We start from the raw sequence: 26435 nt of genomic DNA on the forward strand, positions 1-26435 counted from the left end.
TGGAAGGAGCTATCTTGTTCAGCGACGAAGACTCCGAGGGCATCGTACAGCCTCACAACGATGCACTAGTAATATCCGTACTTACCAATAAATCTCAGGTTAAATGTGTGTTGATTGATACAGGTATCTCAGCCAACATCATCAGATCAAGGGTCGTAGAGCAACTGGGGTTACAGGATCAAATCGTACCGTCGGTCTGGTTATTGAACGAATTCAACATGGCATACGAGACCACAAAAAGTGAGATAAATTCACCAGTAAACACTGCAGGGACCACCCAAGAAACAAAGTTCTATGTGATCGAAGGGGATATGAGGTACAACGCCTTGTTCTGAAGGCCATGGGTTCACAACATGATAGCGGTGCCTTCGATTTTACACCAGGTGCTAAAATGTCCCACTCTGGGAGGAGTCAAAATTGTCTACGGAGAACAACCAGCCGCAAAGGAAATGTTCATTGTCGATGAAGTAATCCTCGTGCCTGTGGTTTAAATATAAAAAGGCGGGGAACCGACCAAAGAAGAAGAAACTAAATAGCAATAAATGATACCAGCCTCAGTTGAGCCGTAAAACAGAAGGGGCAAGGAGCTGATGATGAGGATGATTAAAGCGTCCCGAGATCATTCATAGCACCCGATGACACTAACGCCACCAAATCGACGATCGAGGAGTTTTAGCAAGTTATATTGATCTAGCACCTACCAGATCAAAAGGTATACCTAGGCATAGGATTAACCCCCAAGCTCAGGAAAAAACTTATTGATTTTCTTAAAGCTAACGCCGATTGTTTCGCCTGGTCCCATCTAGACATGACAGGGATTCTACCAGAGGTGACCACTCACAAGTTGAGCTTGGATTCGAAGTTCCATTCGGTCAAGCAGAAGAGAAGGCCATAGTCCAAGATTAAACACACATTCATTAAGGATGAGGTATCCAAACTTCTGAAAATAGGTTCCATCCGGGAAGTTAAATACTCGGATTGGTTAGCTAACGTAGTAGTCGTACCTAAAAAAGGAAATAAACTTCGGATGTATGTAGATTATAAGAATCTAAACAAGGATGTCCGAAGGACTCTTTCCCTTTGCCTAAGATCGATCGAATGATCGACATTACGGCCGGACACGAGATACTGAGTTTTCTCGATACCTATTCCGGGTACAACCAAATTCGGATGGACCCGAGAAATCAAGAAAAGACCTATTTCATAACCAAATTCAGCACCTACTGTTATAACGTAATGCCATTCGGGTTAAAGGACGTCGGTGCCATATACCAATGCCTAGTCAATCGGATGTTCGAAGATCAAATAGGGAAATCAATGGAAGTTTATACTGATGATATGTTGGTTAAGTCCTTGCGAGTAAAGGACCATTTGAAATATTTACAGGAAACCTTCGACATATTAAGGAAGTATAACAAGAATCTAAAACCGGAGAAATGTGCATTTGGGGTCAGCTCGGGAAAGTTTCTTGGATTCATGGTATCCAACGGGGAATAGAGATCAACCCGGATAAAATAAAGGCCATAGAGGACATCGCCGTATTCGATAATGTTAAGGCAGTATAAATACTGATCGGGAAGATACCCCGTTGGGCCGGTTCATTTCGAGATCGTCGGATAAATGCCGTCGGTTCTTCTCACTATTGAAAAAGAAGAGCAACTTCCCTGAGACCCCGGAATGCCAGCAAGCTTTAGAAGAACTCAAGGGATACCTATCGAGCCTCTCCCCTTGTTGCACACTCTGAAGGTGGACGAACAGTTGTACTTTTACTTGGCAATTTTCGAGGTGGCGGTAAGTGGTGTCCTGGTCCGGGAAGAAGAAGGTACACAATTTCCTATTTATTATGTTAGTAGAACCCTAGGCGATGCCGAAACAAGGTATCCTCACCTAGAAAAATTAGTGTTTGACTTAATAAGTGCTTCTAGAAAATTAAAATCGTACTTTCAATGCCACCCCATATGTATCGTGACCTCTTAACCGCTGAGGAATGTCATGCATAAGCCCGAGCTCTCGGGACGGCTGGCTAAATGGGTCGTTGAAATTAGCGGATATGATATCGAGTACAAACCCCGAACTACAATAAAATCTCAGACTTTGGCAGACTTTGTGTCCGACTTTATGCCGGCCTTGATACCCGAGGTTGAGAGGGAATTAATACTCACTTCGGGGACTATCTCGGGGATCTGGACCCTATTCACGGACGGTGCCTCCAACACGAAAGGGGTCCGGGCTCGGTATCGTATTAAAACCACTTGTAGGTAACGTAATTAGATAGTCCATTAGAATTGTAAAATTGATTAACAACGAAGCCGAGTATGAAGCTATGATTGCAGGTCTGGAATTGGCTAAGAGTCTAGGTGCTGAAGAGATCGAGGCCAAATGTGACTCCCTCCTTGTCGTAAATCAAACTAATTGGAAGTTCAAAGTAAAGGAGTAACGGATGTGGAGGTACTTGGATAAGTTGCAGGTGACCTTGCACCAATTCAAGGAATGGACTCTACAACACGTACATTCAGGATCAAAATAGCGAGGATGACGCACTGGTCAATCTGGGGTTATCTGTTGACTCCGATGAATTTGACTCGGGGGTAGTGGTACAACTGATGAACTCGGTGGTAGAAGAAGGTCACGCTGAGGTAAACTCGACAAGTTTGACTTGGGATTGGAGAACCAAATACATAGACTACCTGAAGATAGAAAAATTGCTATCGGATCCCAAAGAATCAAAAGCCCTACGCACTAAAGCTGCCAGGTTCAGCTTGGTGTTGTTTAGAAGATCCTTCTTTGGCCGCTAGCTAGGTGCTTGGGTCCGGGAGAGACTGAATACGCTATGAGAGAGGTAATCAGAGCTGAGGGAACTTGCGGGAACCACTCGGAGGCAAAATCCCTGGTTCGTAAGTTAATCAGAGTCGGTTACTACTGGAATGAAATGGAGAAAGATGCGAAAGACTCTGTACGGAAATGCAACGAGTGTCAAAGACATGCCCCAATGATTAATCAACCGGGAGAGATGATTCACCCGGTCCTGTCGCCATGGCCGTTTATAAAATGGGGGATGGACATCGTCGGTCCCCTGCCATGGGCGTCCGGTAAAGCCCAATACATATTACTCATGACCGACTATTTTTTTAAGTGGGTACAGACTCATGTGTTCGAGAAGGTCCAGGAGAAAGAGGTCATCGACTTCATATGGGATCACATAATATGTCAATTTGGGATACCGACCATGATCGTTTGTGACAACAGAAAAGAATTCATCGGCAACAAGGTAAGTAAGTTTTTCGAAGACCACAAAATCAAAAAGATATTATCAAAACCATACCACAATAGTGGGAACGGACGAGCGGAGTCGACGAACAAAACTATACTCCCAAACTTGAAAAAGAGACTGACCGATTTGAAAGGAAAGTGAAAGGAAATCTTGCCCAAAGTCTTGTAGGCATACCGAACGACTTCGAAGTTGAGTACCAGAGCGACCTCGTTCTCTCTAGTCCACGACACGGAAGCCTTAATCCCGATCGAGGTGGGTGAACTGACCCTCATGTTCCAGTATGCTACTGAAATGTAAAACAACGAGGCCATGACCACGAGTATGGACTTATTTAACGAAAGACGGGAAGTCGCCCTAGTTCGGTTGGCCGCCCAAAAGCAGCGAGTGGGGAGGTACCACAACCGAAGAGCTAACCTTCGACATTTTCAAGTCTGGGACTTGGTGTTAAGGAAAGTAACTCTACACACCAAGAACCCCAAATGACGGGAAACTAGTCCCAAACTGGGAAGGACCATATAGAGTTATCGAAATAACCGGGAAAGGTTCATATAAACTCGAGTCGGGAAATGGTGTACAACTACCAAACAACTGGAATATGGCACACTTAAAGCAGTAATATTGCTAAGGTACGAGGACGATTCCCTTTTGAAATTTGTTATATTACGGACTAACTTATGCAGGTACTCGAACGAGGTCAAATATGACTATTAGGTTCGAAAGCACATGTTGCACTCTTTTTCCCTTGAATCGTTTTTTTCGAAGTGGGTTTTACAGCAAGGGTTTTAACGAGGAAACAGTAAAACGTGATATCTTAGTTTTGAAGGTCGTCCTAATGCCGGAGTTGCTGATCACCTACACCGGACCAACAGTATTGGGCCCTCACAAGTTCGGCCACAAATATTGTGGGCCATTACCCCCAAGTTAGGATCCTTAGAAGGTGTTCTTACTTAATATTAAAAGCCAAGTCTTGGTAGTTAGGATTCGTTGTATGGGTCAAACGGTCAAATGAACTGTACCCATGTAGCCCACTTTTGCCATGGCACAAGGCTTATGCGCCTCCGATTATGTACTCTACATACAAAGCAATGAAAGAAATTGGCCCTTTATATTTTATCACTATGCATTTTGCACCATCGATACATTCATTAAATTACTTAGAACAAATAATGGATCCTAAATCCTAGAGCCCACGGGCTACCCCGACTCGGGGAATGTCGTCTGATAAAAAAAATCGGATGGCATGGGCTATCGAATCCCGGAGGAACAGAGCCTATTAGGCAGGGCCCTAACATGAAAGGCTACGGTCAACCTAAAATGGCTCGGAGACGTCCAAGTCCTTACTCAAAAAGTAAGGCCGTTACGTATGTTTAAATCTATTAAAGGGTTACTCTCAGCAAAACAATGTCGTGTATGACTAAAATACTCAAGTATCTTAAAGGCCTTCGGTTTTTATCAAGATTTCGAAGCCACGAACAACTCAGAGTTATTATCGTAACCAGGCCTCATTCGGGCTTCCGGAGAACGGGTAATCCAGATTACGTCCAATTCTATGCTAAGGCATTAATGACGATCCACAAATAAAAAATTACAAACAGATGCTGAAAAGTAAAAGGCACAGTGTTGCCGAAGGAAATTTTTTTATATATTTTCCAAAAGGTATTTACAAAGGCATAATAAAACGACCTCAAATAAAACAAAAAAAAATATACAAAAAGAGACAAAAAGGAGCTAAGGCATCTCCGCCTAATCTTCAACAGAGCTCGACTCAACATCGGAACCTTCGGGACTTTTGGGCTCGTTTAGCTCCTTTGCCTCGGCCTCGGGCCTCTTGTCCTCTTCAATCTTGGCCGACAAATCAAACCCCCAGGTATGAATCTCCTCAAGGGTCCCCTTCCGGGATAGACGCTTTAAATACTCGGCCTTTTTATCAAGCGGGCCTCAACTATTTCCACATATGTCTTGTATTGGTCCAACATTTCCTCGACCTCGGAGGAATTAATCGAGGCTGCCTCTAACTTGGACTCCAACATAGTATATTCTTGGCCGAGGTCGTCCCCTTCCGAGACGGCTGAATCCAGTTGTGCCCGAAGCTCATCATTTAGCCGACACCACTTGTCGGCCTTATCCTCTGCCACAGAGAGCTGGTCATTGATCGACACTAACTCCTATTTTGTATCCTTTTTTTTGAGGCTAGAAGGCCAATCCTTCTCCTCAGCGTCTCGGTCAAAGTTTTGAGCTTGTTCATCTCGGCCCAGAGCTGGTCAATCTAGTCTATCTTCTCTTGGACCTGCGAGGTTACGTCGTTAGTCACTACGCGTAACCTCTCGTATTTAACCTCAAAAATCTTTACCTTCTCGACCAGTTCGGCATGCTCCCACTTCACGGACAAAGCCTCCTTTTGAGCTTTTTCCAGCTCGGCTCGAAGAATAGGGAAATCCTTAAGAGCCTCGTCTTTTTGCTTGCTGAGAACCATGTACATGTCCTTCTGCCGGACTTGATTCTTGATCTCAAACTTGAGCTAGATGACTTCCATCTGAGATCGATGAAAGCTTTCATGGTGGAGAATCAAAGCCTGAAAAACAAAACGGTAAGATCATGAGGACATGCTGAAGTTAAATAAGATGTACGAGGGCACAAGGAAGGGGAAACTTACCTGATTCAGTGCCTGTTGTGCCTCGTTGAAGAGGCTCGAGGTGCTCACTTCGTTCATTTTTGCATGTCCTCTCCAGTCACCAGGCAGCGAAGATAGATGGTCACGCTTACCGGAGCGGACTGCACCTGGGTGTCCACCGAGATAGTAAACACGACCGTTCTTTTGTGATCAGGATCCACGCTCGAAGTAGGGAACTACATCATCAGCTTCGGGCTCGAGCTACGTTCACCTGCCCCCGATGACATGTCTTTTTTCGGGATCTCCAGGTGACTAAGCCCAAAATAATCCTCCAACGTGCCCATGTCCACATCATCAAAGAACATATTGAGGGTTTCGTCTGTGGCTCGTACCATCTCATTTGGCTTTTCCTTGACGACCTGAGCCTCGTTGAATAAAGACTCTATATGGGATAGCGATTCTGTGATGTCGACGACACTGGCAACTTCCCTCAGAGTAGGGATGGCTTCTCGGGAGACCGTAGCCTCAGATTTTCCCTCGGGCTCCCGGGCTAAAGAGGGGTCGCACTCTTGTCCACCTTCTCTGGTTTCCACCTGTTATTCCTCATCAATGGCCGACCCATGAGCGACGAACTCTAGATCGTCATCTTTAGGGTAATCCCTGAGCCGGTGGGAGTCAGAGTCCGGTACCATGGCCCGGGTACTCTTCTTGCTGCTTTTACGACCCTAAATTGTTACTCTCTTTTTCTAAGCTTTGGCGTCTGGGGAATTCGAAGATTTTCTCTTTTTTCTCTTTTTCTCCTCCTGCGCAGCAGCTCCAGGCTGTTCCGAAGCGGGGGGTTTATCAAGTGAGGACGGAGCCTCATCCTCGTCCAACGGTTGAAGCTCAGTGGTCTTGGGCAAACCTATGAAAGAAAAATAACTTAGTGGAAATAACGGTTGAGTATGAAAGTAGACTTGTTCGAGAGGAGCACTTACCATGGGAACGAGCCTCCCACTTGCCCTTTGAGAGGTTGCGCCACTTGCGCTCAAAGTATGATAGGTATTTGCAGAACCCCTCGACCCACTCTTTGAAGCGAGGGACTGAGTTGGAAACTCTGGCAACCGATGCACGATAGTAGAAACATGCATTAAAAAAAAGAACAAAAGAAATTCCCAAGTATTCAGAAGGGAAAGAAACTTACGGACTGAGTTCCACTCATCAAGGAATGGCTAGCATTAGGAATGAATACGATCTTCTATTTTTACCCGAATAAATCTCCCCTACCTCCCTCGATCCTGATCTTCATTAGTGATCGAAAACAGAGCTTTACTTGCCCGACGAACGAGCTTGATTAGCCCCCCTCGAAAAGCTCGGGGACTGAAGAGACGAAGCAGGTGGGCGATGGTGAATTGAGGTACTTCGCTGTTATTGACAAAATGGTGGAGGAGGATAACGATCCTCCAAAAGGACAGGTGAATCTGTCCGAGGCAGACCTCGTGCCTTTTGCAAAAGCTAAGGATTATGGGATCCACCGGGGCAAGTGTGAAAGGGTAAGTGTAAACACTTAGGTACCCCTCCACATGAGTGGTAATTTCCTCATAGGGACAGGGGATGACTACTTCTTTGCCCTCCCAATTGCAGCCCTCCCGAACTATAGGGAGTGTATCCTCGATAATGGAGCACATGTACCTCCATACACCCCGCCTCCGTCTTGTTAACTGGAAGCTATTTTGACCTTGAAGTCATTCTCAATGCAGCAGCCTCCGGGGATGAAGCTCTTCAGGGAAGGTTCCGGGGCCACCTTAGGCACGGCTGCCTCAGCATCTGTGGCCGGTTTAGAAATTGAAGGGACGGTCTGTTGAGGCACATATTTCAAAGTCTTCGCCATCGAATACTGGAAAATATGAAGGTTTGAAGGTGGGGATGAAGATTTGAAGATAAGGATGAAGGTGTGAAGGTTAGATTTGAAGATTTAAACATGGAGTATGAAGATTTGAAGATGGAAGATGAAAATATGAAAATCTAGGAAACAATGTATGAAGGTTTAAAGGGGTTAAGAATAAGTGAAGAGTTCGAGGGTAAATTAAGGAGCTCTGGAATCGGAAAGTAAAAAAGTAAAAAAGGGACCGAAACTTTTATAGAGAAGGGGTAATCAATGGGTGACGTTTCGCATTCGTGGATAATTAACCGGCGGCTGACACGTGTCCGGCATAATAATAATGCGACTGATGGGACGTTTCACTGACCCGTCAACTCGGTTATAGCGTACGGGATAAGGAATCGGGGTTAATTCATCGCTTCTCATCGCTTCGATAAATCTGCTCTCCGAAAAGCGAGGGGATTATCTGTGTACAGTTAAAATCGGGGGCAAAAGTTTTCGCCGATTTCCCGATAAGGAAACAAGAAGGAAGCACAAACCGACGCGACTATAAGCAAGACTGAAGGACCCCTTATATCGGAACCCAGGAGGAATGAACGGTGTGTGAGGGATTGGGCACGGTAAAATAACGGACCCAAACCAAGTAAAGTTTTTACACCACGAAAAATGCAGGAACGGTTAGGCATGACAAGTAGGGAGCCGTAATGTTCGCCATCAATCGGATATTAAGGCTCGAATCTTGTCCGACATTGGCTATGAATCGACATTTACCGGAAAAAGAAGATTTTTACCTTATTTAGACTTGTACTAAGACTGAAATTCCCCTACTATATAAAGGAAAAAGTTTATTTTATTTTGACACATTGTGACATGTAAATCAAAGCAATAAAAGTTTATTTTTGTCTTCTAGCTATTATTGAAAAGTGTTTTTCATTTGTTCTCTCCTTTACTCGCAACCGAGCTCATATCGAGGGTCCGATCGAGGTCGAATTTCACTATTCAACCTAAGATTAGGCTTGATCGTCACATTACTATTGGTTTGGTCTTTTATTTTATCTTTATCTTCATTACTTGTTGTTCTTAGATCATTCGTATTTAATTAAATCACATATCATTTAAATAGCGTACAAATATAATTATTAATCATTTTTTAGGGTAAACAAAGAAGTCTAAGGAATACTTAATATCCCTCGATGATCGAATAACAAGATTTAATATGATTTATTGATAACCTAGAGTTTGTGAATAACATGTTATAATAAGTTAAATTATATTAGTGATATAAAAAAGGAAATTTTACCTCTTATAGCAAACTATTGCACCTTATTTATTATAAACCAAAATAATTTTAAAATATTATTACTTATAGCTACCTTTTTCTATTCTATAGCAAAATAGGTATTTATTTTATACCCTACTATTGAGGCGTGAAATATCTCTCTTCCTTCTCTCTCTATCAGCAAAATTTTCAATCCTCTCTCTTATCCCTCAAATCTGTCCATAGTCATAAAACTCCAACTTCGGCTGAAGAAATGAATATATATCAAACTCTGCCTCTAGAGAAAAAGGAGAAGTAATACATACTAGTACTCCTAATAGAAGCAGAAGGAGAGAAAGACGAAGAAGCAACAACAGAAAAATATGGAAAATCAAGCAAACCCCATCGCCGATCCACAAGAGAAGCACTCGTCAACACATTCTGTGAAATCACTTATGCTTCCAAACCCGAAGCCCTTTTCTTCCTCGAAAGCCACAACTTCGATTTGGATTTCGCCGGCTCCACTTTAATTTCTACTCTTCTTTGCTTTTTAGTCACATACAATGATACAAATACATTATATTTTGTACAAATACACTCAAATACACTGTATTTTTGTATAAATACATTATTTGTTCGCATGTATTTATGTATTCCGAAGGTCTATATTTTTTTAATACAACTGAATATCACTATCTTTTGTATTTTTTATTGTTTAAATACAGTCGAATTGAATACGGTGAATTGAATACAATGTATAATAATGAATAATGAATATCTGTGACTTGAATACAATGTATACAGTTGTGATGACCCAAAATATCATCTTTAAATTTAATAATTAATTTTGTATTCTAAGACCTTAAAAAGTACTATTTATCATTCCCCGACTTGCATGCGCAGTCCGTAAAATTTTTCAGAAAGTTTTCAGGTGAAAATGAATTAAAATGTAAATTAGAGCTTTAAAACTCAACTAAGTTGACTTTGGTCAACATTTTGAGCAAACAGACTCAGATCAGTGTTTTGATAGTTTTGGTAGGTCTGTATCGTGATTTGGGACTTAGGCGTATGTCCGGAATCAAATACGGAGTTCCCTAGCCCGAGATATGGAATTTTGATGAAAAATTAAAAGTTTAAGTTCAAATAGTGACCGGATGTCAAATTATGTGCAAACGACCCCGGAATAGAATTTTGATGATTCCAACAGCTCCGTATGGTGATTTTGGACTTAGGAGCATGATCGAAATTTTATTTGGAAGTCCGTAGTGGAATTAGGCTTGAAATGCCGAAAGTTGAATTTTTGGAAAGTTTGACCGAGGGGTTGACTTTTTGATATCGGGGTCGAAATCCGATTCTAAAACTTTTCATAGCTCCATTATGTCATTTATGACTTGTGTGCAAAATTTGAAGTTATTCCGAATTGATTTGATGTGTTTTGACACAAGATATAGAATTTGAAAGTTCAAAGTTCATAGATTTTGATTTGAGGTGCGATTTGTCGTTTTGATGTAGTTTGAAGCCTCGACTAAGTTTGTATGGTATTTTGGGACATGTTGGAATAATTGGTTAAGGTCCCGAGGGTCTCGGGTGGATTTCGGAAGGTAAACGGAATGGATTTCGGACAAAGAGTGCTGGAAATTTCTGTTGCAGAAATTTCTGTTGCAGAAATTTTGTGCATGGAGCCAAATTTGGAAGCTTATATCTCGCAAATCATAAGGAATCAGAAAATGTCCAAAACATAAAAGTTGTAGTAGTTTGATTATAGGTTCCAGAAAGTTAAACTATGCATTATTTGGACATTTGTACAGAAAGTTATGATGGATTGAATGAAGGCTGGTAGAGCAGTTTCGCCAGAAATTTTGCCAGAAATTCTGATGCATGCAGCCGACTTTGGGAGCTTATATCTCGTAATGCATAAGGAATCATAATAATTGTAAAACATGAAAGTTGTAGTCGGTGGATTCTATTTTCCAGAAAGGTAAACCATTTATCATTTGGACATTTGTACATAAAGTTATGATCAATTGAAATAACACTAGTAGAGCTGTTTCTGGTGGACTTTTAGTGACGAAAAATGGACTTTTAGTGACGGATTGACAGAAACTTAAGGACCAAAAATGGTCATTTCATTCATTTCGTTTTGGATTTTTGGAGCACGGTTCTTGGGCGATTTTCACGGAAAAATATTGGGGTAAGTGTTCCTTATCCTATATTGATTATATTTCATGATTCCATACTCATTTACATCATGAATCCGTGAATTTATGGAAGAAAAATCAAGATTTTTGCAAAATCTTCCAAAAACGAAAATTTAAGATTTAGAGGTCGAGTTGTTATCGGATTTTGGTAAAATTGGTATGGGTGGACTCGTAATTGAATGGGTTATCGGATTTTATAAGTTTCGCCAAATTCCGAGATGTGGGCCCCACGGTCAAATTTTGAGCTAATTTCGGATTTTAATAAAAATATAATATTTTCTTATGAAATTGATTACTATAATTTTGTTGACTATATCGAATTAATTATGACTAGATACGAGTCGATCGGAGTCAGAAAATCAAGGAAAAAGCATAATACTTGATTAAATTGGAGCAAGTCGAGGTAAGTGACTTGTCTAACCTTGTGTGGGGAAAATTTCCCCTAGGATTGGTATTGATGTGATTATTAAAATATGTTGAAAGTCGTGTGCACGAGGTGACGAGTGTGTACACGGGTTAAATTGCGAAAGATTATATTTTTAAATTGTGTAGATCACTGTTGCGCATTTATTAAATTATTTTATCTTGTTATATTCTTCATCATTGATGTGAGATATATACTTCAAATTTGTTTGATCTTTTCTTACTAATTGTTTTACCTGTTTAGTTGAAACTTGGTTTCTTTTATTCTGTGCATTATTTGAAGGTTGATTTTCTTTAAATTAAATATTATTAATATGAAGTATTTGACATTTTTAAACTTGATATTGAAGCAACGTAGTAAAGATTTTGAAATATTATTTTCCTAAATTATTTACTCCTGAATATTTTTATACTCATTGTGAGGGAGCCGTGAGCTCTTTATTGTGGAAAACTATTATTGATGATTTATTTTGGCATGAGCCGTGAGCTCTTTATTGTGGAAAAATATTGTTGTTGAATTATTTTGGCAAGTTAAAGTATTTGAGCACTTGAGGTGGAAATTGTGATATATTGTGATATTGATACGCATGCGGTGGTATAAGGTCTGGGTGTTGAAACGCATGCGGTGAGGCTTGATACGCGTGGCTAGTAGGGGAACTACTAGAAGTCATGCGGTGTGATAAGAGTGGCTAAAACGCGGGATGCTATTTCGGGAAAAAAATATTTTCTTTAAATAAATTGTGAAGGCTCCCGCGGTGATATAAAGAAATGAGATATTGTGAATTTATTTATGATTTGGGTCTACGAGGCGGTACCTCGGGAGTGTCCTTGTTAATATTGATTTATGGCCATAGTTGCTTTCGATTAATTGTTGTGATTTTCATAAAGTTGAAGGAAATTCTGTTTTGATTCCACGAGATATTATTTGTAATTATTTGATGTCATTAAATGTGACATACTATTTGATTCATTTCCAATGTCATTTTATTTTACTACATTGATAAACATTTTACCATGCCATTATTATATTCCAGTAGGGCCTCACCTGACCTCGTCACTACTCTACCGAGGTTAGGCTTGGCACTTACTGGGTACCGCTGTGGTGTACTCATACTACATTTCTGCACATCTTTTTATGCAGATCCAGGTACATTTTACCAGCCTAGACGTCAGTGAGTTACCTGCGCACGGAGACTTCGAGGTGTCTCTGCCAGCATCCGCAGACTCCGGAGTCCCCTTCTATAATTTTATGTTGCTTCCGTATATTTTATTTAGACCTTGACATATAGAGACATTGAGAATAAATTCTTAGAAGCTTGTGACTTATTTCTACCGGGTTTTGGGAGTTGAAATTGTTTGAATTATAGTTTATTTATTTAAGATAGGCTTACCTAGTCTTAGAGACTAGGTGCCATCACGACATCCTACAGAGGGAATTTGGGGTCGTGACAAGTTGGTATCAGAGCACTAGGTTCATAGGTGTTATGAGTCACAAGCAGGTTTAGTAGAGTCTTGCGGATCGGTACGGAGACGTCTGTACTTATCTTCGAGAGGCTATGGAACTGTTAGGAAATATTCACTTCTTTGACTCCTTATCGTGCGACATTGATTTAGCTTGAAACATATATCTTATATTCCTTTGTATCCACTCGTGTATAACATTGCCGTAGATGGACTATGAGGGAGCCAGAGATGCTCAAACATTGCCTCAGCGTATGGTTCCGACTGAAGATGCGGACGTATTGAGAGATCACCTAGTGAATCATATGCGGGGTGCAACAGACATTGGCGTCTGGTTGATTTATACGAGCTGTGAAGGTTCTTATTGTGGATCATCGGATGTTGTGACCTATGACTTCACGCCGTCCACTATCAATGGGTGGATTGCGGGGTTGTGTATTATATCAGTTTTGGGCCTGAAATGTATATATGTGGTACTGAAAGGTTCCTTAAAATTTACACATGTTTAAGGCCTGAGATTTCGTAGAGGATAAGGTTGGGACTTGCGGTATGTCCGCCTCCTTAATAATCCTATACTTCAATATCAAAGGAGTTATAGAAACAACTCTAAATTTGTAGAAGGTCTACTCAGCGTGGACGTCATTATTGCGGATTGTGGGGTGCTTCGGAGTAAATGCACTTGTTGACGAGAGTCTGGACTATGTGATTCATGACAAGATTTGTCTGTATAGAGCTCTACTTTTGTGATCGTTGTGTATAAATAGAGGTAAAGGTTACCCCAAAGAAGAATCGAAGAGTTTGTTAAGAAATTGGTCAGCTCAACAGTGTTGAGTCAGCATAATAAAAGAAAAAAATTTCCTTAGGAGAGATAATTCTCCACCAGTGTTCGTGGCAAGCCTATGAAGAGGGCAGACTAGCCAATGCAACACCGCCCACTTGGCTTAGTTCTCAGAAACACTTTTGAAAGAGTTTGTTTTCTGGACTCTCCGTAATACGTGACGCATAGGGTTTGAACAGTTGCGTCATGTCACCATTGACGATGTCAGAATATGCCATCAAGTTTAATAAGTTAGTCTGTCATACTCCTACTTTGCTTCCTACAGCCAGAGGGTGAGTCCACAGACTCATTAAAGGACTCAATTATGATCGTACAATTTTGTACGACTCGGGAACTACAAGCTGATACTTCATTTCTGCTAGTTGTACAAATTGCCAAGATATTAGAATGTGTTCGGGGTGTACAAAAAAAAGAAACTAAGGAGACCAAGACGTCTCAGGGTTCTGAGGGATTCAGTGGATTCTACTGTGCAAGTATAAATCATTATGGAGGGGGCTCGGGCAGTCGGCCAGCCCAGTCCGCACATCGGATTACTCGGGGTGCTCCAGTAAGTTCTTTTAATATACCACCGACATGAGTTCCTACAATGGTTATTCCAGTTATCTGGCACAGACTCAATTTGAGCAGCCTAACCTGCAAAAGGGTTGTTATGAATATGGTGATACAAGGCACATCATGAGAAAATTATCCCAAACTTGGGAGAGACTTATTTCATCAAAGCACTCAGGCTACGTGCCCCATTGTAGTTACTACACCACCCACACGACCAGTTAGGGGTGGAGAAAAGACGGGTAGAAGGCGTCCTAGAGGTGGAGACCCAGCCATTGATATATTTCTTTTATGGTATGGCGGAGGTCGCTACATCAGTTGGTGTCGTTACAGGTACGACCTTGATATTATATAAAGGAATAATTTCCTTAACTTGATTCGATTTTGAGTATCGAGACGAGTCCTCCTATTGTGCTCCACTTATGAGTGAGTTTCATAATTATATAATCTACTTATGTGTTTATCCCTGTTGGGAGATTTTATGGAGATAACTACGCCTATCATTTCGTGTTGGTCACTAATAAGAGCTGCGAGGCTAAATGTGGCTTTCTGTTACTCATTTCGGTAAATTTTGATGTAAATTCTGAATAATTAATTGCAAATTATGAATTAAATGCCCTACCGGTGTGGGGTTCATTATGTGTTGTGATTTGGTGTAACCGAAATTATTTAAAAGGAGAAAATGGAAATTTTCAATTGGCACGATGTGCATATTACTTGTGATTCAGAACTGAGGACGAGATCCTCACATTTTTATGTAAATTGATATGTTTAAATCGGGCTACGAGCTGCGGTGGAAGTTATATAAGGACGAGATCCTTGTGAGGAAAATTCTTGTGTTTAAGTTCTCCCTTGTGAAATTAAATTTGTACTATAGTACTAATAGGGAGTCATTCCTGTTAGGCTTATTTGAAAATTTTTATATGAAATTCTCTGTGCATAGTTGCCAATTTTGTGTTATAATTATTGAGTTTTAACCAATGAGGTAGGTGCCCGCCTAGGTGGCGTTAAATGTGACTCGTTAATTCGGGTAAATAATTATGAAGTCTTCATGCCTCGCATCTATTTATCCGTATTGTGAAGGTTTGCAACGAGATTTTTGTTAATATGAGGTTAAATGATGATTCTGTAATTGATTATGAACAACTATTAAGACCAAATTGATCCAAGAGGGTGCACCATTTATAGGGTCAGACGAGTGTGAGTTAAGCTTCCAAAAGCTCAAGACAGCTTTGACTACAGCCCCAGTATTGGTATTACCTACAAGTACAGGATCTTATACTGTGTATTGTGACGCGTCGCGTATTGGTCTCGGCGCGATGTTGATGCAAGATAGTAGGGTGATTGCCTACGCGTCTAGACAATTAAAGGTATAAAAAAAAACAAAATTGGTCCACGACCTTGAGTTAGCAGCTATTGTTCGTGCCTTGAAGAATTTGGCTCCATTATTTGTACGGTGTCCATTGTGAGGTCTACACCGATCACCGAAATATACAATATCTGTTTAAACAGAAGGATCTTAATTTGCGGCAGCGAAGATGGTTGGAGTTACTTAAGGATTATTATATCACCATTCTTTATCATCTTGGGAAGGCCAATGTAGTGGCCGATGCCTTGAGTCATAAGGCGGAGAGTTTGGGAAGCTTAGCATATTTACCGGTAGCAGAGAGGCCTCTAGCCTTAGATGTTCAGGCCTTGGCCAACCAGTTTGTTAGACTAGATGTATCCGAGTCGAGCCGAGTTTTGCTTGTTTGGTTTCTCAGTCTTCTTTTTATGACCATATCATGGAACGTCAGTATGATGACCCCCATCTACTTTTTCTTAAGGACACAGTTCAGCACGGTGATATCAAGGAAGTCACTATTGGAGATGAAGATGTATTACGGATGCAGGGCAGGCTATGTGTGCCTAATATAGATGGTTTTCGTGAATTGATTCTCCAGGAGGCTGATAATTCGCGGTACTCCATACATCCGGGTGCTGCGAAGAGGTAGTAGGACTTGAGGCAATATTATTGGTGGAGGAAGATGAAGAAAGACATAGTGGAGTATGTAGCTCGGTGTCTAAATTGTCAACAAGTGAAATATGAGCATCAACGACCTAGTGGATTGCTTCAGAAGTTAGTGATTCCAGAATGAAAATGGGAAAGGATCACTATGGATTTCGTTCTTGGGCTCCCACGGACTCAGAGGAAGTTCAATGCAGCTTGGGTAATTGTGGATAGATTGACCAAGTCAGCTCATTGCAATCCTATGATGACTACCTACTCTTCCGAGCAGTTGGGTCGAATCTATATACGTGAGATTGCCAGATTTCACGGCATACCGGTATCTATCATCTTTGACCGGGGTATGCAGTTTACATCACAGTTCTAGAGGGTAGTACAACATGAGTTAGGTACTCGGGTAGAGTTCAGTACAATATTTCACCCTCAGACGGATGAGCAGTTCGAACGCACTATTCAGATACTGGAAGATATGCTTCGTGCGTGTGTGATAGATTTTGGGGGTGCTTGGGATCAGTTCTTACCACTTGCGTAGCTTTCTTACAACAACAGTTGTCAGTTAAGCATTCAGATGGCTCCGTATGAGGCCTTGTATGGTAGGTGGTGCCAGTCCCCAGTGGGTTGGTTCGAACCGGGCGAGGCTAGGCTATTGGGTACAGACTTGGTTCAGGATGCCTTGGAAAAGGTTAAGTTGATTCAGGATTGACTTCGTACAGCCCAATCTAGAGAGAAGAGTTATGCGAATCGGAAGGTTCATGATGTTGCATTCATGGTTGGTGAGCGGGTATTGCTCTGGGTTTCGCCTATGAAGGGTGTGATGAGGTTCGGGAAGAAGGGCAATTTGAGCCATGGGTATATTGGGCCTTTAGAGATTCTTGAAAGAGTTGGAGAGGTGGCTTACAGACTTGCGCTACCACCTAGTCTCTCTGCAGTTCATCCGGTATTCCATGTTTCTATGCTTCGAAAATATCATAGGGATCCGTCTCATGTGTTAGACTTTAGTTAGGTTCAGTTGGACAAGGATCAATCTTATATTGAGGAACCAGTGGCTATTTTGGATAGGCATGTTCGAAAGCTTAGGTCAAAGAACATTGCTTCCGTGAAGGTTCAGTGGAGGGGTCATCCGGTCGAGGAGGCAACTTGGGAGACCGAGCATGATATGCGCAGCTGTTATCCACACTTATTCACCAGCTTAGGTACTTTTTCTAACTCCGTTCGAGGACGAACGTTTGTTTTAGAGATGGAGAATGTGATGACCCAAAATGTCATCTTTAAATTTAATAATTAATTTTATATTCTAAGACCTCGAAAAGCACTATTTATCATTCCCCGACTTGCATGCGCAGTCCGTAAAATTTTTCGGAAAGTTTTCAGGTGAAAATGAATTAAAATGTGAATTAGAGCTTTAAAACTCAACTGAGTTGACTTTGGTCAACATTTTGAGCAAACAGACTCAGATCAGTATTTTGATAGTTTTGGTAGGTCTGTATCGTGATTTGGGACTTAGGCGTATGCCGGGAATCAAATTCCGAGGTCCCTAGCCCGAGATATGGAATTTTGATGAAAAATTAAAAGTTTAAGTTCAAATAGTGATCGGATGTCAAATTATGTGCAAACGACCCCGGAATAGAATTTTGATGATTCCAACAGCTCCGTATGGTGATTTTGGACTTAGGAGCATGATCGAAATTTTATTTGGAAGTCCGTAGTGGAATTAGGCTTGAAATGCCGAAAGTTGAATTTTTGGGAAGTTTGACCGAGGTGTTGACTTTTTGATATCGGGGTCGAAATCCGATTTTGAATATTTTCATAGCTCCGTTATGTCATTTATGACGTGTGTGCAAAATTTGAAGTCATTCCGAATTGATTTGATGTGTTTCGACACAAGATTATAGAATTTGAAAGTTCAAAGTTCATAGATTTTGATTTGAGGTATGATTTGTCGTTTTGATGTTATTTTATGTAGTTTGAAGCCTCGACTAAGTTTGTATGGTATTTTGGGACATGTTGGAATAATTGGTTAAGGTCCCGAGGGTCTCGGGTGGATTTCGGAAGGTAAACGGAATGGATTTCGGACAAAGAGTGCTGGAAATTTCTGTTGCAGAAATTTCGTGCGTGGAGCCAACTTTGGAAGCTTATATCTCGCAAATCATAAGAAATCAGAAAATGTGCAAAACATGAAAGTTGAAGTAGTTTGATTATAGGTTCCATAAAGTTAAACTATGGATTATTTGGACATTTGTACAGAAAGTTATGATGGATTGAATGAAAGCTGGTAGAGCAGTTTCGCCAGAAATTTTGCCAGAATTCTGATGCATGTAGCCGACTTTGGGAGCTTATATCTCGCAATGCATAAGGAAATAGAATAATTGCAAAACATGAAAGTTGTAGGCGGTGGATTCTAGTTTCCAGAAAGTTAAACCATTTATTATTTGGACATTTGTACATAAAGTTATGATCAATTGAAGTAAGACTGGTAGAGCTATTTCTGGTAGACTTTTAGTGACGAAAAATGGACTTTTAGTGATGGATTGGCAGAAACTTAAGGACCAAAAATGGTCATTTCATTCATTTCGTTTTGGATTTTTGGAGCACGGTTCTTGAGCGATTTTTGGGCAATTTTCACGGAAAAATATTGGGGTAAGTGTTCCTTATCCTATATTGATTATATTTCATGATTCCATACTCATTTACATCATGAATCCGTGAATTTATGGAAGAAAAATCAAGATTTTTGCAAAATCTTCCAAAAACGAAAATTTAAGATTTGGAGGTCGAGTTGTTATCGGATTTTGGTAAAATTGGTATGGGTGGACTCGTAATTGAATGGGTTGTCGGATTTTATAAGTTTCGCCAGATTCCGAGAGGTGGGCCCCACGGGCAAATTTTGAGCTAATTTCTGATTTTAATAAAAATATAATATTTTCTTATGAAATTGATTACTATAATTTTTGTTGACTGTATCGAATTAATTATCACTAGATACGAGTCGATCGGAGTCAGAAAATCGAGGAAAAAGCATAATACTTGATTAAATTGGAGCAAGTCAAGGTAAGTGACTTGTCTAACCTTATGTGGAGGAAATTTCCCCTAGGATTGGTATTGATGTGATTATTAAAATGTGTTGAAAGTCGTGTGCACGAGGTGACGAGTGTGTACACGGGCTAAATTGCGAAAGATTATATTTTAAAATTGTGTAGATCACTATTGCGCATTTATTAAATTATTTTATCTTGTTATATTCTTCATCATTGATCTGAGATATATACTTCAAATTTGTTTGATCTTTTCTTACTAATTATTTTACCTGTTTAGTTAAAACTTGGTTTCTTTTATTCTGTGCATTATTTGAAGGTTGATTTTTTTAAATTAAATATTATTAATATGAAGTATTTGACATTTTTAAACTTGATATTGAAGCAACGTAGTAAAGATTTTGAAATATTATTTTCCTAAATTATTTACTCCTGAATATTTTTATACTCATTGTGAGGGAGCCATGAGCTCTTTATTGTGGAAAACTATTATTGATGATTTATTTTGGCATGAGCCGTGAGCTCTTTATTGTGGAAAAATATTGTTGTTGAATTATTTTGGCAAGTTAAATTATTTGAGCACTTGAGGTGTAAATTGTGATATATTGTGATATTGATACGCATGCGGTGGTATAAGGTCTGGGTGTTGAAACGCATGCGGTGAGATAAGGGTGGCTTGATACGCGTGGCTAGTAGGGGAACTACTAGAAGTCATGCGGTGTGATAAGGGTGGCTAAAACACGGGATGCTATTTCGGAAAAAAAATATTTTCTTTAAATAAATTGTGAAGGCTCCCGCGGTGATATAAGAAAATGAGATATTGTGAATTTATTTATGATTTGGGACTACGAGGCGGTACCTCGGGAGTGCCCTTGTTGATATTGATTTATGGCCATAGTTGCTTTCGATTAATTGTTGTGATTTTCATAAAGTTGAAGGAAATTCTGTTTTGATTCCACGAGATATTATTTGTAATTATTTGATGTCATTAAATGTGACATACTATTTGATTCATTTCCAATGTCATTTTATTTTACTACATTGATAAATATTTTACCATGCCATTATTATATTCCAGTAGGGCCTCACCTGACCTCGTCACTACTCTACCGAGGTTAGGCTTGGCACTTACTGGGTACCGTTGTGGTGTACTCATACTACGCTTCTGCACATCTTTTTGTGCAGATCCAGGTACATTTTACTAGCCTAGACGTCAGTGAGTTACCTGCGCACGGAGACTTCGAGGTGTATCTGCCAGCATCCGCAGACTCCAGAGTCCCCTTCTATCATTTTATGTTGCTTCCGTATATTTTATTTAGACCTTGACATATAGAGACATTGAGAATAAATTCTTAGAAGCTTGTGACTTATTTCTACCGGGTTTTGGGAGTTGAAATTGTTTGAATTGTAGTTTATTTATTTAAGATATTTATTATTATTCCGCATTGATAGGCTTACCTAGTCTTAGAGACTAGGTGCCATCACGACATCCTACAGAGGGAATTTGGGGTCGTGACAACAGTTGAATTGAATAGAACGGTATACACATTATTTCTTGATTACCTCAATGTATTTATAAATACAGTCGCGCGAATATATGGAATACAACACAGTAGCAGCGAAAGTTTTTTAGAATTGATTTTATTGAGTTAAATTTAGAGTGATACACACTAATTGATCATGTTTCCGTTATTAAACAACTGGATTCCCCTATTTTTTAGGCGATTTTTGCTACTGTATTCATGAATACAGTAGCGCGAATACAGCGAATACAGTCGCGTACAACTGGACTACCCTATTTTTAGGCGATTTTCGCTATTGTATTCAAGAATACAGTAGCGCGAATACAACAAATATAGCCGCGTAACAACTGAATAGTAGCTATAGAAAGTAATTGTGTATATGATAGCTATAGGAAGTTAATAACCATTAAACAATAGTGGTTTCTGAAAATTCCTCTATAAAAAATTCATATATGCCACGAGCTTCCCCGTGCCCTAAAAAGATATTTAAAAAGAAAAAAATAAAACTGTAATGTATATTTGATTAAAATAATGTTAATATATATATATATATATATATATATATATATATATATATATATATATATATATATAAAACATGTTACTTGCTAGTATTAATGTACGCGCGTGTACCTCGTCTCATTGCATAATTATTTTTAAGATTCTCAGAAATATATTACTAAAAATTATATTCAAATAATAAAATATAAATGTAAGCTCCTAAAACTGATGAACGTTGATCCTAAATAGCTATCTCAATAAAGGAAGAAATTCTATCCCATAGAATTCCTCAATCACCATTCAATATAGTCACCTTAAAATTTATTCCAATTTTATATTTTTAACAGTTTAATTTCACAAGTTGTCAATGTTGCCTTTTTACTTTCAGCAAGAACACAAAGCTCTTGAATATTTAAGTCTTTTTCTAAAAATATTTTTGAAAAATGGTTCTCAAGTTCATTAGAGAAGACACAAACATGATCGGCTATATTTTTATTACGATTCTTCAAAGAATTGTCAGATAATACAAATTAAAAAATTAAATCTTTTAATCTTTCTAAAATTTATGAATGAAGATCATTTGTTGGAATAAATGTGAAAATCAAATAATTATAACTTATTTAGAATGTGTTTTCTCTTATACTATTTCATCCTTGTTGCTTCAAATTAGCATTATTAATAACACGAGTTTTAGTACTATAAAGAGTTTTATCAACTTGAAATAAATTAATTCTCTTTATATGATTAATTTAAATTGGATTCTTCGTCTAAGAAATTAATTTAAAAACTTAATACTATTTTTTTATTAAAGGAAATATTATTTTATTGTTATTAAAGGAAATAATTTATTTTTTGTTACTCAATCTTAATATTTAGCTCGTCCTTTAAATATTTAATTGTAGTCATAATTTTATTTACTAATAGTTATATTTTGAAAGGGTAAAACAATCTTTCTCACGTTTTATTTTTGGACCTTTGTGTTTAGAGAATTATTTGTGTTATTGGCTTTTACAAACCATGTCTTCTCTCTCTCTTATACATTCTTAAATATTTTATTGTTTACTTGTTTTAATTATTGTGTGTAGTTTTCAAATGTCATAAAATACAGATGAATTGAAAAATATTAATTTAGTACAAGATTAAAAATCATAAATGGAAAAAACAACACGTTTGGTTTATACTATACTTTTTCTTCCAATATTTTGATAAATAATTCTTGAATCCGTACTAAATTAATCAGCGTGTTTTACCAAAATAAAATTTGTTTAATCTAAAATTGTTATGTTATTAAAATTAAAGAAGGCAACCTAAAACTCAGATTACAACGCAAATTAAACCTAACTATAGACGGAAGAAAGTTAAGCTAAACAAATTACAACGCAAATTAATTGTGAAGTAAAAAATAAGTTTAAGCAAAATATTTCTAAATATTAGGAGTTCTAATATAATTTAAATAAGGACAGATTTAATAATTTAAATTTTAGTTGATTTTAAAGTACTAAATATTAGAAAAATAAAGAAAGATATAAAAAAATGATCAAATGACTATTCTATCCGGTGTGAACTCTATTTTAAAGGGGTAAAAAAAGACGAACGACATTTCGCTAAGCGTATTCTACTTTTAATATAGTACTAGTCTTAGGATACGTGCAATGCTGTAACGACCCGGTCGGTCGTTTTGAGAATTTAAGTCCCGTTCGGCGGCATAAGGTCTTGAGCAGCTTTGTATTATGTGTATTGACTTGCGTGCGTGATTGAGTCCAGTTACCGGATGATTCGGAATTATATCGGAAGAAGAATTCTAGTTTTGGAAGCTTAAGCGGTGAGAGTTGATCGGAATTAGACTTTTGTGCAAATGACTCCGGAAAGGGTTTTAGATGATTTCAACAGCTTCGTATGGTGATTTTGGACTTAGGCGTGCGTTCAGATTTGGATTTGGAGGTCTTTAGGGTGATTTGAAGCATTTCGGCGAATGTTGGATGATTTGAAGCATTTCGGCGAAAGTTGGAAAAGTTGAAGTTTGGAAGGTAGAAAGGTTTGACTAATAGTTGACTTTGGTGATATCGGGGTCAGAATGTCATTCCGAGAGTTGGAACAACTCCGTTATGTCATTTGGGACTTGCCTGCAAAATTTGACGTCATTCCGGATTGATTTGATAGGTTTCGGTGCGAGTTTTAGAAGTTGGAAGATTAGAAAGTTCATAAGTTCGGTTCATGGTGTGGTTCATAGTTTCGACATTGTTTGATGTGATTTGAGACCTCGAGCGAGTCCGTGTTAGATTATGGAACTTGTTGGTATGTTTAGACGGGGTCCCGGGGGCCTCGGGTGTGTTTTGGATGGGCTACGGGCCATTTTCTTCTATTTTTGAACTGCTGAATCTGTCATCTGGTTTTCTCTTTCGCGTTCGCGTCTGTTCCTCCGCATTCGCGAAGAGTAATTTTGGAGGAAGGAATATTTGTTCTTCGTGTTCACATGCCTCATTTCGCGATCGCGAAAACCAGCCCTTCCCTTCTTCGCGTTCGCGTAGTTATGCTATTCCACTCTTCACGTTCGCGCACTACTTCACACATTCGCGAAGAGCAGCCGTTGGACATCAGACATTTCTTCTCCGCGTTCGCGAGCGTGTTGTCGCATTTGCGAAGCACAAACTGGACAGCACTCATTTTTCTTCTTCGCGAACGCGATTGTTCTTCCGCGTTCGCGATTCATAAACACCTGGGCAGCAGAATATATCTTCCAAATCGAGGGTTAGGCCATTTTTATCATATCTTGACTTGTAGAGCTCGGTTTTGAGCGATTCTTTGTGGGGTTTTCAAGGAAATCGATTGGGTAAGTGTTCTTCACCTAGAATTAATTATATTCGATGATTTTATCTTTATTTTCATTATTTAATTTGTGTTTTGAGTTGAGGAAAATGGAGGTTTTTGAAAAACATTTCAAAATGAAAAATCATTATTTGAAGGACGAATTGGTATCGGAATTTGATAATTTTAGTATGGTTGAACTCGAATTGGAATGGGTATTCAAATTTTATTAAATTTGTCGGGTTCCGAGGTGCGGGCCCGGGGGATCGACTTTTGGGTTGATTTTTAGATTTTGATAAAGATTGAGTCTTTATGACCCGAAATATTTTCTTATGAGTCTTATTTATCCTTTGAAGTTAATTTGGTTATATTTGAGCCGTCCGGTGGCCATTTTACCTAGAAGTTCATTTTAGAGCATCGATTTGTCTTCTTTGAGGTAAGTATCTTGCCTAACTTCAAGGGAACTACCCCTTAGGATTTGAGTCTTTTATGCTAATTGTAGTCCGTATACGCGAGGTGACGAGTACGTGCTCAGACTTATTTGTGGAAAATTGGCCTTTTAGGGTTCTTAGGCCCTTGTATTCACTGAATATGCAGTTGTTCTTGTTATGATTACGCTTCTTAATTATTAGTTTCACCTCTACCTTCTTAATTAGATTTAATTGCTTCATGATTCACTCTTATTGCTTACTTGATTCATATTTGCCTTAACTAAAATTGTTACCTTTCTATTGCCATGTTATCCTTTTCCCTAACTTCTTAACTTTATTTGAAATTATTACTATCTCTTCTGTATTTGTCTAGCCTTAATTGAGGTTATGGTTATCTTTCCGCTGCTACTTAGCTGGATTTGTTATACCTCTTTTCTAATTGCCCAACCTTAAAAGAAGTTAGATATCCTATATTTTAGTCGACTTATCATTATTTGGAATTATTTGACTTGTGTTCACTCCCTCGTTGTTGAACTGTATATTGTGGACCGTTGTTATATGGTATTTCCTTTCTTGTTGAGTTTTTCCTATTTATGACTAGCATTCCCGATTTGTGGCTACCCTTGTTAATTAGTTCCTCCGTTTCTATGAGTTCTGGAATCTCTGGGTTGACTTATTTATCGTACCCTTGTATTATTGTAATTGTTGTTGTTTTAGTTATTGTTGTGATGCACGAGGTTTCTGTCATGCGGTTGTTGTTATTGTGATGAACGAGGTTTCTGCCATGCGCATGTGGCGAGACAAGGTAAAAACATTATTATGCACGTGTGGCGAGACAAGGCGGGCATTTACGTTATTATTGCACATGTGGCGAGACAAGGTGGAATGTGTCAGGGATTGATTTGTGATGACTTGTGATAGCCTGGGGGCATTCTTGTTGTTGATATTTGTGTAGTGGTGCACTTACCTGTGTGAGTTCTATCTTGTGGGAAATTGTGGGAAAATATTCTACATGTTGTCCATTTTTTTCCTATACTTACTAGCTGGCATGAACTATGTTAGGATACTTGCACAAGCATACACGTAGTTAAGAAATCTTATCGGTTAGGAGGTTTTCTTGATATTGTTGAGTATAGATGCACACCCTTGTTTACTTACCTTCTATGTGAGAATGGCTCTATTTGGCACATGAGTCGTCAGTGCGGTTATAAATTATAATGAGAGAACAGGATGCTTAGTGTTAGGGTTCAGGAATTGGGACCTGTGAGTTGTGAATATTGTGAGGTACGGTACCTCGTGGAGGTTATTGGCTAAAACCCGAAGTGTAAGCGGTCGTTTTGTTGAGTTGTTATTTGCCTTTCATTTATTTGTGATCACCGGATTTAGATCGTGTTTCTGTACATCTACTGTGTAATTATTATGGTATTCTGCTGATCGTTGTTGTTTTCCTTTCTTACTGAAATTATCGTATTATTTGCCATTTCGCGTAGTCCTTATGTAGATATCATACTATGTTGTTCCTATACTTATACTTGTTCAGGTTATTTAGTCCAGTAGGTGTCTTGATTGTACCTCGTCACTACTCCATTGAGGTTAGTCTTGATACTTGTTGTGTACCGCCGTGGTGTACTCATACTGCACTTATGCACATTTTTGTGCAGATCC

General features: G+C 39.0%; 1 pseudogene; it reads right to left on the reverse strand.

Annotated features, from left to right (window-relative positions):
• Positions 1–26435, reverse strand: part of LOC138895194 (uncharacterized) — a 198336-nt pseudogene that overhangs the window by 95527 nt on the left and 76374 nt on the right.

Source organism: Nicotiana tomentosiformis, chromosome 7 (genome assembly GCF_000390325.3).
Source record: "Nicotiana tomentosiformis chromosome 7, ASM39032v3, whole genome shotgun sequence".
Lineage (NCBI taxonomy): Eukaryota > Viridiplantae > Streptophyta > Magnoliopsida > Solanales > Solanaceae > Nicotiana > Nicotiana tomentosiformis.